At 45.3% G+C, this 13,344-nt stretch overlaps 1 protein-coding gene across 1 annotated transcript in view; it reads left to right on the forward strand.

Annotated features, from left to right (window-relative positions):
- Positions 1-13,344, forward strand: part of FKBP1A (FKBP prolyl isomerase 1A) — a 32,781-nt gene that overhangs the window by 6,380 nt on the left and 13,057 nt on the right. The window lies entirely within an intron of this gene.

Here is a 13,344-nt window from a genome sequence, read left to right on the forward strand (position 1 = left end):
GTTGAGCGCCTGCCCCCTGGTGGTCAGTGTGCATCATAGCAACTGGTCGTTCGGTTGTTTAGGCTTTTATATATATAGACTAGAGGCCCAGTGCACAAAATTCGTTTACTGGGCGGCGGCAGGGCGGGGGGGGGGGGTGTTCCTCAGCCCAGCCTGCACCCTCTCCAATCTGGGACCCCTTGGGGGATGTCTGACTGCCAGTTTAGGCCCGATCCCACAGGGCCTAAACCGGCAGTCGGACATCCCTCTCACAATCCAGGACCGCTCGCTCCCAACCGCTTTCCTGCCTGCCTCATTGCCCCTAACCGCTTCTGCCTGCCAGCCTGATCACCCCCTTACCACTCCCCTGCCAGCCTGATCGACGCCTAACTGCTCCCCTGCCGGCCCGATTGCCCCCAACTGCCCTCTCCTGCTGGCCTGGTTGTCCCTAACTGCCTTCCCTGCTGGCCTGATTGCCCACAACTGCCCTTCCCTACCAGCCATCTTAGAGGGTGTGGCAGTCAATTAGCATATTTCCTCATTGGCTGTGGGCAACCATCTTTGAAGGCATGGCAATTAGCATATTCCCTCATTGGCTGTGGGCACCTCCATCTTTGCGATGGTGTGAGGGTCAATTACCATATTCCCTCTTTATTAGATAGGATTGTCTTTGAGAGTAAGGTGGGATCATTGGAGGGTCATGAGCTGACTTGGGTTTTAATAGGCTCCTTTTGGCTATTGTGTGGATATTGAACTGTTTGGTGGCAAGGGCAGAAACAGGGCCCTGATTGTATCCTGGGTGGGTAGAGTGTGCCAGCTAGGGCAGGTGTGCAGAGGTGGTGCCAAGTTGATGTGAGCCCCAAGAGGATATGTAGGTCCTTTGTTGGGTTCACATCTTGCCTCTGCTGTGTGTGACACGTTATGAATGTTTAGGAAAATTGTCCCACTTTTCTCAGCTTCTATGTGCCATCTGTATATTGGGAGTGACAATGCCTGGTGTGAGGGGTTGCTGGGGCAAGTGCATTCTCAGATGGACAGTGACAACAGTGATGCTGTTATTTCACATACTGTCATTAAGGCTCCCTGTGTCCCAGTCACTGGACTGTGTTCTGCCCCCACATCTTTTGTCCAGCTAACATGATCAGTGATGTCTAGAGGAACCCTGGTGTGAGTCTAGCACTGCAGCTCCTGGAGTGGCCCAAATGTACGTGCAGTTTAGGGTCAGTGGAGGGGGTTGGGCCAAGACCTCACTCTCCTTTTGTTTTACAGATAGGGAAATAGGTACCTATAAAAAAGAGATGATTCTGAGCTAAGATTTATCTTAAAACAGGCCTACACGTTGCCTGCAGAATATGATGGCTAAGAAGGCTGCAGCAGTTTTCTTAAATTTGAGGACCATGGGAGGTTTTTAGGGTTTGTTATTGTTTTTTGTGGATATGAGAAGGACAAGGTTGGGCTATCGCAGCTTGGCTATGTGGGCAATTTAAGATGCCAGTCCTTTTTCTCCAAGTTTCCTTAACATCATGAGATTTTAACATTTTGAAAATAGACCTTGCTATGAACACATTATTTTCTTTTCTTTGGGATTGTGATCATCATAATACAAAATCCTGCAGATGCTATTGCTTGTCTTAAATGAACCAAAGGCCCCACAGCATTGTGTGTATATGCAGCTATTATTGGTAAAGTTTTCGGACATAGAGAAAAATAAAAATGAAACAGTAAATACCCATGTGCTCACCACCTATGTTCTGTGATAGTTGACATTTTGTCACATTCACCATTTGTCTATTTACAGAATGATATTAATGTATATATATTCATGGGTTTTGTTTTGCTGAGCCATTAAAGTTACAGACATGGCACTTTACGTCTAAATATTTGAGCATGCTCTAAGAATGAGAATAATCTCCTTATTCTCCTATTGGTCATATCTAAGAAAAATGAAAATGATTCAGTAGTATATAAAACCAGATTCATATTGAAACTGCCACAGTTGTTTTCTGCCTTGATTTCCTGTACATTGGAAGTTGAAATGTCTGAATGGTTTTTTAAAAATTATTTTAATTAAAAATAATTTTATTGTCGCCCTGGCAAGTGTGGCTCAATTGGTTGGAGCATTTTCCCATGCACTTAAAGGTCGCAGGTTCGATTCCTGGTCAGGGCACATACCTAGGTTGTGGATTTGATCCCATCCATGGGAAGAAACCCATGGATGTTTCACTTTCACATCAATGTTTCACTCTCCCTCTCACCCTTCTTTTTTCCTCTCCCTTCTCCCCCTTCCCACCTCTCTAAAAAAATCAGTGAACATGTATTAAATACATGGGGATTAAAAAAAATAATTTTATTTTTGATACTATTACATGTGTCCCCATTTTCCCTCCCTTTGCCCCCATCTACCCAGCCCCCGCCCCACCCCTTCCCTCTGGCCATCATCACACTGTTACCTTTGTCTGTAGGTTATGCATACTTACTTGGCTAATCCCTTCACCTTCTTTCATATAGACCCCCCTTTCCCCCGACCCCTCTGACAGCTGTCCTGACTGTTCCATGTATCTATGTCTCTATTTCTATTTTGTTTGTCAGTTTATTGTGTTCATTAGATTCTACATATAAGTAAGATCATATGGTATTTATCTTTCTCTAACTGGCTTATTTAACTTAGCATAATAATCTCCAGGTCCATCCATGCTGTCACAAAATATAAGGTTTCCTTCTTTTATTATGGCCACATAGTATTCCATTGTACCACATCATGGTACAATGTACCATAGTTTTCATATCCACTCATTTACTAATGGGTACTTGGGCTGTTTCCAGATCTTGGCTATCCTGTCTAATAATAGAGAAACATGGTAATTAACCGTAACTTCGCTACCCTTCCCATTGGCTAATTGGCGAGATATGCAAATTAACTGCCAACCAAGATGGTGGCCAGCAGCCAGGCAGCTGAAGCGAACATGAGGCTTGCTTGCTCCAGTGACGGAGGAAGCCAAGGTTCCCCGCCTGCCACGGCCCAGCTCTGAGCTCCGGATGCAACAATGTTGCAATTATAGAAGCTAAACAAACCCAGACACCTGCTTTCAGCTGCCAGCGGGCTCAGAGCTTAGAGCGCCAGTGATGCCAACAGAGTTTCAATTATAGAAGCTAAACAAACCCAGATACCTGCTTTCAGCCAGCCACAGCCTCAGAGCTGGAGCCGGCTCTCAAATCCAGTGACAGCTATAGAAGGTAAATAAATCCCAGAATAAAAAAAAAAAAAAAGAGGCTGGGAGCTTCAGTCGCCCGCCAGCCTGAAAATGGCCCTCAGCCCCTCACCCAGACTGGCCAGGCATCCCAGTGGGGACCCCCACCCGGAAGGGGGTGCGACCAGCTGCAAACAGCCATCAGCCCGTCAACCAGGCTGGTTAGGCACCCAAGCGGGACCCCCACCCTGATCCGGGACACCCTTCAGGGCAAACCAGCCAGCCCCCACCCGTGCACCAGGCCTCTATCCTATATAGTAAAAGGGTAATAAGCAAACTGACCCTAACAGCAGAAAGACTGGGAAAGACTGGTCACTATGACACACACTGACCACCAGGGGGCAGATGCTCAATGCAGGAGCTGCCCGCTGGTGGTCAGGGCGTTCTCACAGCGGGGAGCTCTGCTCAGCCACAAGCCAGGCTGATGGCTGCCAGTATAGCGGTGGTGATGGGAGCCTCTCCTGCCTCCTCAGCAGCGCTAAGGATGTCTGACTGTAGCTTAGGTCTGCTCCCTGCTGGCAAGTGGGCATCCCCCAAGGGCTGCCGGGCTGCCAGAGGGATGTCTGACTGCCAGCTTAGGGCCAATCCCCCGGGGAGCAGGCCTAAGCCAGCAAGTGGTCACCCCTGAGGGGTCCCAGACTGCGAGAGGGCACAGGCTGGGCTGAGGGACCCTCTACCCCCGAGTGCACAAATTTTTGTGCACCGGGCCTCTAGTCCTATCTAATAATAGACAAACATGGTAATTAACCATACCTCCGACACACTTCTCATTGGCTAATCAGGGCGATATGAAAATTAACTGCCAACCAAGATGGCGGCCGGCAGCCAGGCAGCTGAAGCGAATAGGAGGCTTGCTTGCTCCAGTGATGGAGGAAGCCAAGGTTCCCCTCCTGCCGCTGCCGGCCTCTGAGCTGCACTCTAAGAAACAATGTTGCAATTATAGAAGCTAAACAAACCCCAGAAACCTGCTTTCAGCCAGCCGGGCCTCAGAGCTGGAGTTGCAACAGTGTTTCAATTATAGAAGCCAAACAAATCCAGATACCTGCTTTCAGCAGCCAAGGTCTCAGAGCTGGAGCCAAGCCTCAGAGCTAAAGCTGGCTCTCAGTTCCAGTGACAGCCATAGAAGGTAAATAAATACCAGAATAAAAAAGAAAAAGAGGAGAGGTTGGGAGCTTCAGTCGCCCGCCAGCCTGAAAACGGCCCTCAGCCCCTCACCCAGACTGGCCAGGCACCCCAGTGGGGACCCCCACCCGGAAGGGGGTGCGACCAGCTGCAAACAGCCATCATCCCCTCACCCAGATTGGCCAGGCACCCCAGTGGGGACCCCCACCCGGAAGGGGGTGCGACCAGCTGCAAACAGCCATCAGCCCGTCAACCAGGCTGGTTAGGCACCCAAGCGGGACCCCCACCCTGATCCAGGACACCCTTCAGGTCAAACCAGCCAGTCCCCACCCGTGCACCAGGCCTCTATCCTATATAGTAAAAGGGTAATATGCAAACTGACCCTAACAGCAGCACGACTGGGAATGACTGGTCACTATGACACACCCTGACCACCAGGGGGCAGACGCTCAATGCAGGAGCTGCCCTCTGGTGGTCAGGGCGCTCTCACATGGGAGGAGCTCTGCTCAGCCACAAGCCAGGCTGATGGCTGCCAGTACAGCGGTGGTGATGGGAGCCTCTCCTGCCTCCTCAGCAGCGCTAAGGATGTCCAACTGCAGTTTAGGCCTGCTCCCCGCTGGCAAGTGGACATCCCCCGAGGGCTGCCGGGCTGCCAGAGGGATGTCTGATTTCCATCTTAGGCCCAGTTCCCTCGGGGAGCGGGCCTAAACCAGCAGGTGGTCATCCCCTGAGGGATCCCAGACTGCAAGAGGGCACAGGCCGGGCTGCGGGACTCCCCTCCCCCCACCCCCTCAAGTGCATAAATTTTTATGCACCGGGCCTCTAGTCTATATATATAAAAGCCTAAGTGACCGGCCAATCGGCCGACCAACCAGTAGCTATGACATGCACTGACCATCAGGGGGCAGACACTCAACGCAGGAGCAGAAACCACAGGCATGGAAACCTGGAACAGACTGATGAATCTCAGAGGGAAGAGGGGAAGTGGGAGGGCGGGAAGAGATTAACCAAAGATCTTATATGCATATTAGCGGCCCGGTGCACAGATTCGTGCACTGTTGGGGTCCCTCGGCCTGGCCTGTGGGGATCAGGCCGAAACGGGCTCTCCGACATCCCTGAGGGATCCCGGATTGCGCGAGGGCGCAGGCCAGGCTGTGGGAATCTGTGCACTGGGCCTCTAGTTATAAATAATGCTGCTATGAACATAGGGGTGCATATATTCTTTTGAGTTGGTGTTTGGGGATTCTTGGGCTATGTTCCCCAGAAGTGGGATAGCTGGGTCAAAAGACAGTTCCATTTAAAATTTTTTAAGGAAACAAATCTGCACTGTTTTGTACAGTGGCTGCACCAGTCTGCATTCTCACCAACATTGCACTAGGGTTCCCTTGTCTTCACATCCTCGCCGGGTACTTGTTGATTTATTGATGGTAGCCATTATTGCAGGTGTGAGATGATACCTCAGTGTGGTTTTAATTTGCATCTCTCTGATGGTTAGTAATGTGGAGTATTTTTTCATATGTCTATTGGCCATCTGTCCTCTTTGGAGAACTATCTATTCAGGTCTTTTGCCCATTTTTTAATTGGATTATTTGTCTTACTGGTGTTGTATAAGTCTTTATGTATTTTGGGTATTCTTACCAGATGTACCATTGGAAAATATGTTCTCCCATACAGTGGGTTCCCTTTTCATTTTGCTGGCAGCTTCTTTTGTTGTACAGAAACTTTTTAGTTTGATGGAGTCCCATTTGTTTATTTTTTCTTTTATTGCCCTTGCCCTGAAGGCATATCAATAAAAATATTACTACAAGAGATGTCTGATATTTTACTGCTTGTGTTTTCTTTTAGGATTTTTATGGTTTTGTGACTTACATTTAAGTCTGTATCCATTTTGAGTTTGTAAGTTGATGGTCTCCTTTCATTTTTTTTGCATGTACCTGTCCAATTTTCTCAACACTATATGTTGAAGAGACTGCCTTTATTCCATTGTATGTTCTTGCCTCCTTTGTCAAATATTAATTGACCATTTAGGTGTCCGTTGATTTCTGGGCTCTCTGTTCTATTCTATTGATGTATATGCCTATTCTTATGCCAGTACCAGACTGTTTGGATTGCAATGGCCTGTAGTATAGATTGATATCAGGTATTGTATCCAACTTTGTTCTTCTTTCTTCAGATTGCTGAGGCTATCTGGGCCTTTTTGGTTCCATATAAATTTTTGAATATTTGTTCTAGGTCTGTGAAATATGCCATTGGTATTTTAATAGGAATTGTGTTAAATCTATAGCTTGTTTTGGGTAATATAGACATGCTAATGATGTTAATTCATCAAATCCATATACATGGTATATGCTCTCCCTTATTTGTATTTTCCGAGTACAGGTCTTTAACCTCCTTGGTTAAATTTATTGCTAGGGACATTATTTTTTTGTTGTTGCAATAGTAAATGGGATTGTTTTCTTAGTTTCTCTTTCTGATAGCTCATTGTTGGTGTATAGAAATACCACTGATTTCTGGTTATTAATTTTGCTGAATTCATTTATTAGTTCTGGTAGGTTATTGGTGTAGTATTTAGGGTTTTCTATGTAGAATATCATGTCATCTGTGAATAATACGAGTTTTACTTCCTCCTTTCGCTTTACATGCCTTTTATTTCTTCTTGTTCGATTGCCATGGCTAGAACTTTCAGTACTATCCTATATAATAAAAGCCTAGGTGGCGTCACACCCTCATGCTACATCACCACAAGATGGCCCTGCGCACAGCGGAGGTGGGGCCTGGCGGCCACTCTACACCATAAGGCTTGGGGATCCCAGGGCTCTGTGTGGCATGAAGGAGGTCGGTCCTGGTTTCTCTGCTGCCTTGCGTGGAGGAGGAGGGTCGTAGCAGGGGAGAGCAGTTGTGGGCCATCAGGCCGGCAGGGGAGGGCAATTGGGGGTGATTGGGCCGGCAGGGGAGCAGTTAGGCATCAGTCGGGCTGGCAGGCAGAAGCTGTTAGGGGCAATCAGGCAGGCAGGCAGGTGAGCGGTTAGGAGTCACTTGTCCGGGATTGTGAGAGGGATGTCCCATATTGGAGAGGGTGCAGGCTGGGTTGAGAGACACCCCCCCCCCCCCCCACCGCCCCCTGCACGAATTTTGTGCACTGGGCTTCTAGTTTTGAATAATATTGGTGAAAGTGGACATCCCTATCTTGATCCTGATCTTGAGGGAAACGCTTTTTTTAAGAATATTTTTTTATTGGTTTCAAAGAGGAAGGGAGAGAGAGAGAGAGAGAGAGAGAGAGAGATAGGAACATCAGTGATGAGAAAGAATCATTGATCGGCTGTCTCCTGCACCACCCCCACTGAGGATCGAGCCTGCAACCCAGACATGTGCCCTGACCAGGAATTGAACCGTGACCTGGTTGACACAACCACTGAGCCATGCCGGCTGGGCTTAAGGCAAACACTTCTAGGTTTTGCCCATTGAGTATGATGTTGGCTGTGTATTTGTCATATGGTCTTTATTATGTTGAGGTATGTTCCTTCTGTTCCCACTTTGCTGAGAATTTTTATCATAAATGGGTGCTAGATTTCATCAAATGCTTTTTCTGCATCTATGTGTGTATGATCATGTGATTTTTATCCTTCATTTTGTTTATGTGGTATATCATGTTTATTGATTTCTGAATATTGTACCTACCTTGCATTCCTGGCATAAATCCCACTTAATCCTGGTGTATGACCTTTTTATTGTATTGCTGGATCTAGTTTGCTAATATTTTGTTGAGGATTTTACCATCTATGTTCATAAGGGATATTGGCCTATAATTTTCTATTTTTGTCATGTCTTTATCTGGGTTTGGAATTCAGATAATGCTAACCTGGTAAAATGAGCTTGGGAGTTTTCCCTCCTTTTTAATTTTTTGGAACACTTCAAGAAGGATAGATGTTAGTTCTTTGGATGTTTGGTGAAATTCATCTGTGAAGCCATCCAGTTCAGGACTTTTATTTGTTGGAAGTTTTCAGGACTTTTAGTTGTTGGGAGGGTTTTTTTTGTTGTTGGTTGTTTTTTTACTGCTTCAGTTTCACTGTTTGTAATCTGTCTATTCAGATTCTCTGATTCTTCCTGATTCAGTTTTGGAGGATTGTATGTTTCTAGGATTTTATTGATTTCTTCCAGATTGTCCGGTTTGTTAGCATATAGTTGTTTGTCCATTTCTTTCTTTTTTTTTGGTTAATCCTTACCCAAGGATATTTTCCCATTGTTTTTTAGAGGGAGTGGAAGGGAGGAGTGGGGGGGGGGGGGGGGGAGAGAGACAGACAGACATCGATGTGAGAGAGACACATTGATTGGTTGCCTCCAGCATGCATCTTGATCGGGGCCAGGGGTCAAACCTGGACCAGGTACATGCCCTTGACCAGGAATTGAATCCACAGCCTTTCAGTGTGCAGGCCAACACTAACCACTGAACCACACCTTGTAGGTAATTACCTGCTTTTCTCTTGATGCTTTTAAGATTCTCTCTTTGTCTTCAATCTTTTGGAATTTTAATTATGACAAGAGGCCCGGTACACAAAATTCATGCATGGGTAGGGTCCCTTGGCCTGGCCTGCGATCAGGGCTGATCAGGTTCCCCGCTTCCCCACCTCCTTCCCTTGCTACCCACGTGCCACCAGCGTGCGGTCACCACCCCCCCCCCCCCCCCGCCCCCCGCCCCGCCTCCCTCTTCCTCAGCGCCCTGCTGCTGCCACTGTTTGCCCACCATGTTCCATGCCACTCCCTGGTGATCAGCACACATCATAGCAAGCGATCGAACGCCCGGTTGAACTTCCAAGGGGACACTGCGTATTAGCCTTTTATATATATAGATGTGTCTTGATATGGGTCTCTTTTGGTTCATCTTGTTTGGGACTCCCTGTGCTTCCTGGACTGTGTGTCCTTCACCAGGTTAGGGAAATTTTCAGTCATTATTTCTTGAAATAGATTCTTGATTCCTTGCTCTCTGTCTCTTCTCCTTCTGGTACGCCTGTGATGTACATGTTGTTTCATTTCATGTCCCAAAATTCCCTTAAACTATCCTAGTTCTTTTTCATTTTTTCTTCACCCCATTCTGACTGTTTTTTTTTCTACGTTGTTTTCCAAATCTGATTCAGTCCTATGCTTTATCCATCCTACTTTTTATTCCTTCTGTGTATTCTTTGAATATTTGTGAGATGTAGTATTTTTCATTTCTGACTGGTTCTTTTTCATAGTTTCTGTGTCCCTTTTCATGCTGGTGTAGTTCTTACTGAGTTCCTTGAGCATCCTTATTAGCATTACTTTGAACTCTATATCTGCTAAATTTTTTACCTCCATTTCATTTAGCTCTTTGTCTGGAGATTTCTTCTGTTCTTTCATTTGGGGCCTGTTGTGTTATTTTTGTCTCCCATTGTGGTTGTCTCTTTGTATATGTTTCTGTGTATTAGATAGAATTTCTATGACTCCCAGTCTTTGTGGGGTGGCCTAATGTAGTAGGTGTCCTGTGGGACCCAGTGGAATAGTCTCCTTGATTCCCTGACCTGGGTGCTCTAGGAATGTCCTTTGTGTGGATTATATGGGCCTTCCTGTTGTAATTGGATCTTGATTGTTGTTGACCCATTTGTTGATGGGATCAATCCTCAGGCTGGCTGACTGTGAGGCTCAACCCTGACCATGGCATGCAATCTGCTGTACAGGTGCCATTTCACTGGAATTTTACACGAATCTCCTCAAAGCTGTGCCTCCTGAGACTCTGTCTGAATGGTTTCTGGTTAAACACTTGAGTATGAAGACTTCATATATGATGCTGTTTACTTCATACTCAGCTTAACTATTTGTAATTTTAAATGTGATCTTTTTTGTAAAGGAACATTTCCCCTTTGCAAGGAGCAGGCGGTCTGGGAGGTACTTGCACATCCTGCAAATGCCCTGCTCCTCATCAGGCTTCTCCCTACTGACATTTACACCAATGACAATTCATACTGGAGGAAATTATTTCGTTGCCATTTACAACATGGCGATTTTATAATTCTTTCATTCCTTGTACATTTGTTAGCTGCAACTCTATAAAGTAGGGTAAAGCTTAATTCTTTTGATTACTATGGTCTTGTGATTTTAACTGGAGACCCCTCCACATTTTTAAAGTGAGAAGTTAGTTTTATAGTCTTCCCCAATGGTGTGGCAAATGACTTTTCCCTCTGTTTATTTTTAGTATACTGTGAACTCATAAATTGTACTCAGGGTCCTAAAATAATTGATTTTCATTACTCGTTTTGATACATTGTCTCAAATTTTGCCAGTAGGAGTCCCTTCAGGCTGGCTCCAGTGCCTTTTTGACATACTCCCACTATTTCTTAATCATTACCTTGGTTTTACTGCTCTGGCCTTGGTAGCAGTCATCTCTCTAAAGAGCTCTGGTTCCTTTTAGTCCATCTCATGGACTTTTATTTTCATTAGCAGCTTTATTGTATATAAGTTATATGCCAAAAATTCACCGATTTACCCAGAGGCTTTTTAACTTGAACATTTTTGGTGGTTAAAAACTATTTTTTTGTGAAGTCTAATGGAGTCACTGTACCCGCAAACTGGGGAATCATTTGTCTGCCTTGGGATTTTCTCTAAAAATAGTATTGTCACCTGCTATTTCCTGGAAAAGGCCAGGGGTATTTTGTATAACAGGCATGTACGATCCAGTTCTCCCTTTGGTGCTCTTGGTAATGTTTGCTTGTTTTCATTTCTATTTTCCCTGTCCTGTTTTGTTTTTGTTGTTATTTTTACCTACTAAGGAACTGAAGTGGATCTTTGCATTTCTTCCACCAGCACCCTTTAACTTGAACCAGATAAATTCTAGCAGTTTCAGAAAGAAGCAGGAGGGAAAAGGAAGAGCGCAAAAGAAATAATCAGCTCCTGGATGCTGCTGTCTCTGCTCTCATTGCCTTTACACTTCCTTCCCAGGACTCAAACCGTCCTGGCTTGCATTCATTTTCTCAAGCACACCAAGCATCCCCCTCTAGGAAGGTCTCTGCCCCTATGCTTATGTGCCACCACACTGCCTCCACTCCCCACCGCAAGGCAGGCTGTTATTGCAGCTTAAATGACACCCTTTCAGTAGATCTCCCATGACCCTTGAACCTTGACCCTGTACACACCTCTGATTCTCCAACAAGGCACCTGTCCATTTCCTTCTTAGCCTTCCTCACAGACTGATTTGTGTCCTGGGATCCAGTGTGTTCTACCCCTCATGGGCCCTCCTTTGAAAATACACTTTTAGTCATAGAACCTAGAGGGATTTGGCAAAGGTTAGAAGCATTTCCAGATGGGAAATATTCTTGCAGTCATTTTGTGTGGTGGGGAGAAAGAAGCTGGTTCTGTATTTAGGTAGGCATTCAACCTTTGTACCACGGTAGGCTCTCAGAACTTTGATTCAGGAATATTGCCATGTGTATGCAACCTCAGAGATCTAAAAACAGGACAAAGACTGAATTTTGAATTATTATCTCTTAGCTACCTCAGTGTGTAGGATCTCTTTTCACCATCAGGGTTGAGACAAATGGATGGTTGACACATTAATCATAAAAATGACATATCTTCTGTAAACATTTTTAAAAATATATATTTATTGATTTCAGAGAGGAAGGGAGAAGGAGAGATAGAAACATCAATGATGAGAGAGAATCGTTGATCGGCTGTCTCCTCCCGCCGCCCCCTACTGGGGGAATCGAACCCACAACCCAGGCATGTGCCCTTGACAGGAATCAAACCCAGGACCCTTGAGTCTGCAGGCGGATGTTCTATCCACTGAGCAAAACCGGCTAGGGCTTTTCTGTAAACATTTTAAATCCAAACATAAATCATTGGCTAAATGAATGTCTTTCTTTTAGGGTGGTTCTTCTGGGGGAGTTTACCATTAAGATTCTTGCAAAACCTAACTTTGGCTTCTTTTAAAGTGGAGCAAGGGCTATTGTAAGGTCATTTAAATGCCAAACCTTTCTAGATTTTTAAGATTTATTTCTCCAATCATATATTGGTCTCACCCATACATAATTATTCACCAGCAATAGATCAGTAGATACAGATTTTTTTTAATTCTCACCTGAGGATATGTTTAGAGAAAGGAAGGGAGAGAGACATCAGTGAGAGAGAAACATCAACCTGTTGCCTTCCTTATGTATGCCTCCCTTATGCACGCTGACTGGGAATCGAAGCCATAACTTTTTGGTGTATGGGATGATGCTCCATCCAACTGAGCCACCCAGCCAGGGGACCAGCAATATTTTCTAGTGACTTGTGTTTATTGAGTCTTTCCAAACAGTCATCTAGGGCCACTCTTTATCTATTCACACTCATATGTCATTTGTTTGTATACTATTTAATTATGTTATTAATACTCAGTAAATAAAACTGCCATAAATGGATTTGGGAATAAACATAGCTGACGAACACTTGGTAAGCATCGAACTCGTATGGGAAAGGAGTGAGGCTGCACTGGAGATTGGGGCAGGAAGGAGTCTCCACCAGGGCTGGGGCTGTACTGGCTGTGGTTTTTTTTTGTTTGTTTGTTTTTTTTTCAGAGAGGAAGGGAGAGTGAGATAGAATCATCAATAACGAGAGAGAATCACTGATCAGTTGCCTCTTGCATTACTCCCACTGGGGATCGTGCCTGCAACCCGGGCATGTGCCCCGACTGGGAATTGAACTGTGACCTCCTGATTCATAGATTGATGCTCAGCCACTGAGCAACACCGGCTGGGTTGGACTGTAGTTCTTATAAAGTCTCTAGCAAGGCAGTTAAGTGAAAGGTGTTTGAGAGAGCTCTGTGTACCAGTATAATAAGAAAGAAGAGAAATGGCTAAGCCTAAGTATACCCATTTGTAAGTTAGTACATCCTTTTGTATGAGAAATGCTTCAGGTGGCTTCAAATGCAAATCTGCAGAAAAGTTGGCAACTTTGAATTTGGTTCTCCCACCTCCATTCAACCATTGTACTTTTTGTACTTAAG

The sequence above is a fragment of the Myotis yumanensis genome, unplaced genomic scaffold, assembly GCF_028538775.1.
Source record: "Myotis yumanensis isolate MYYU_CA2020_CCGP unplaced genomic scaffold, mMyoYum1.0.hap1 SCAF_7, whole genome shotgun sequence".
Taxonomy (NCBI): domain Eukaryota; kingdom Metazoa; phylum Chordata; class Mammalia; order Chiroptera; family Vespertilionidae; genus Myotis; species Myotis yumanensis.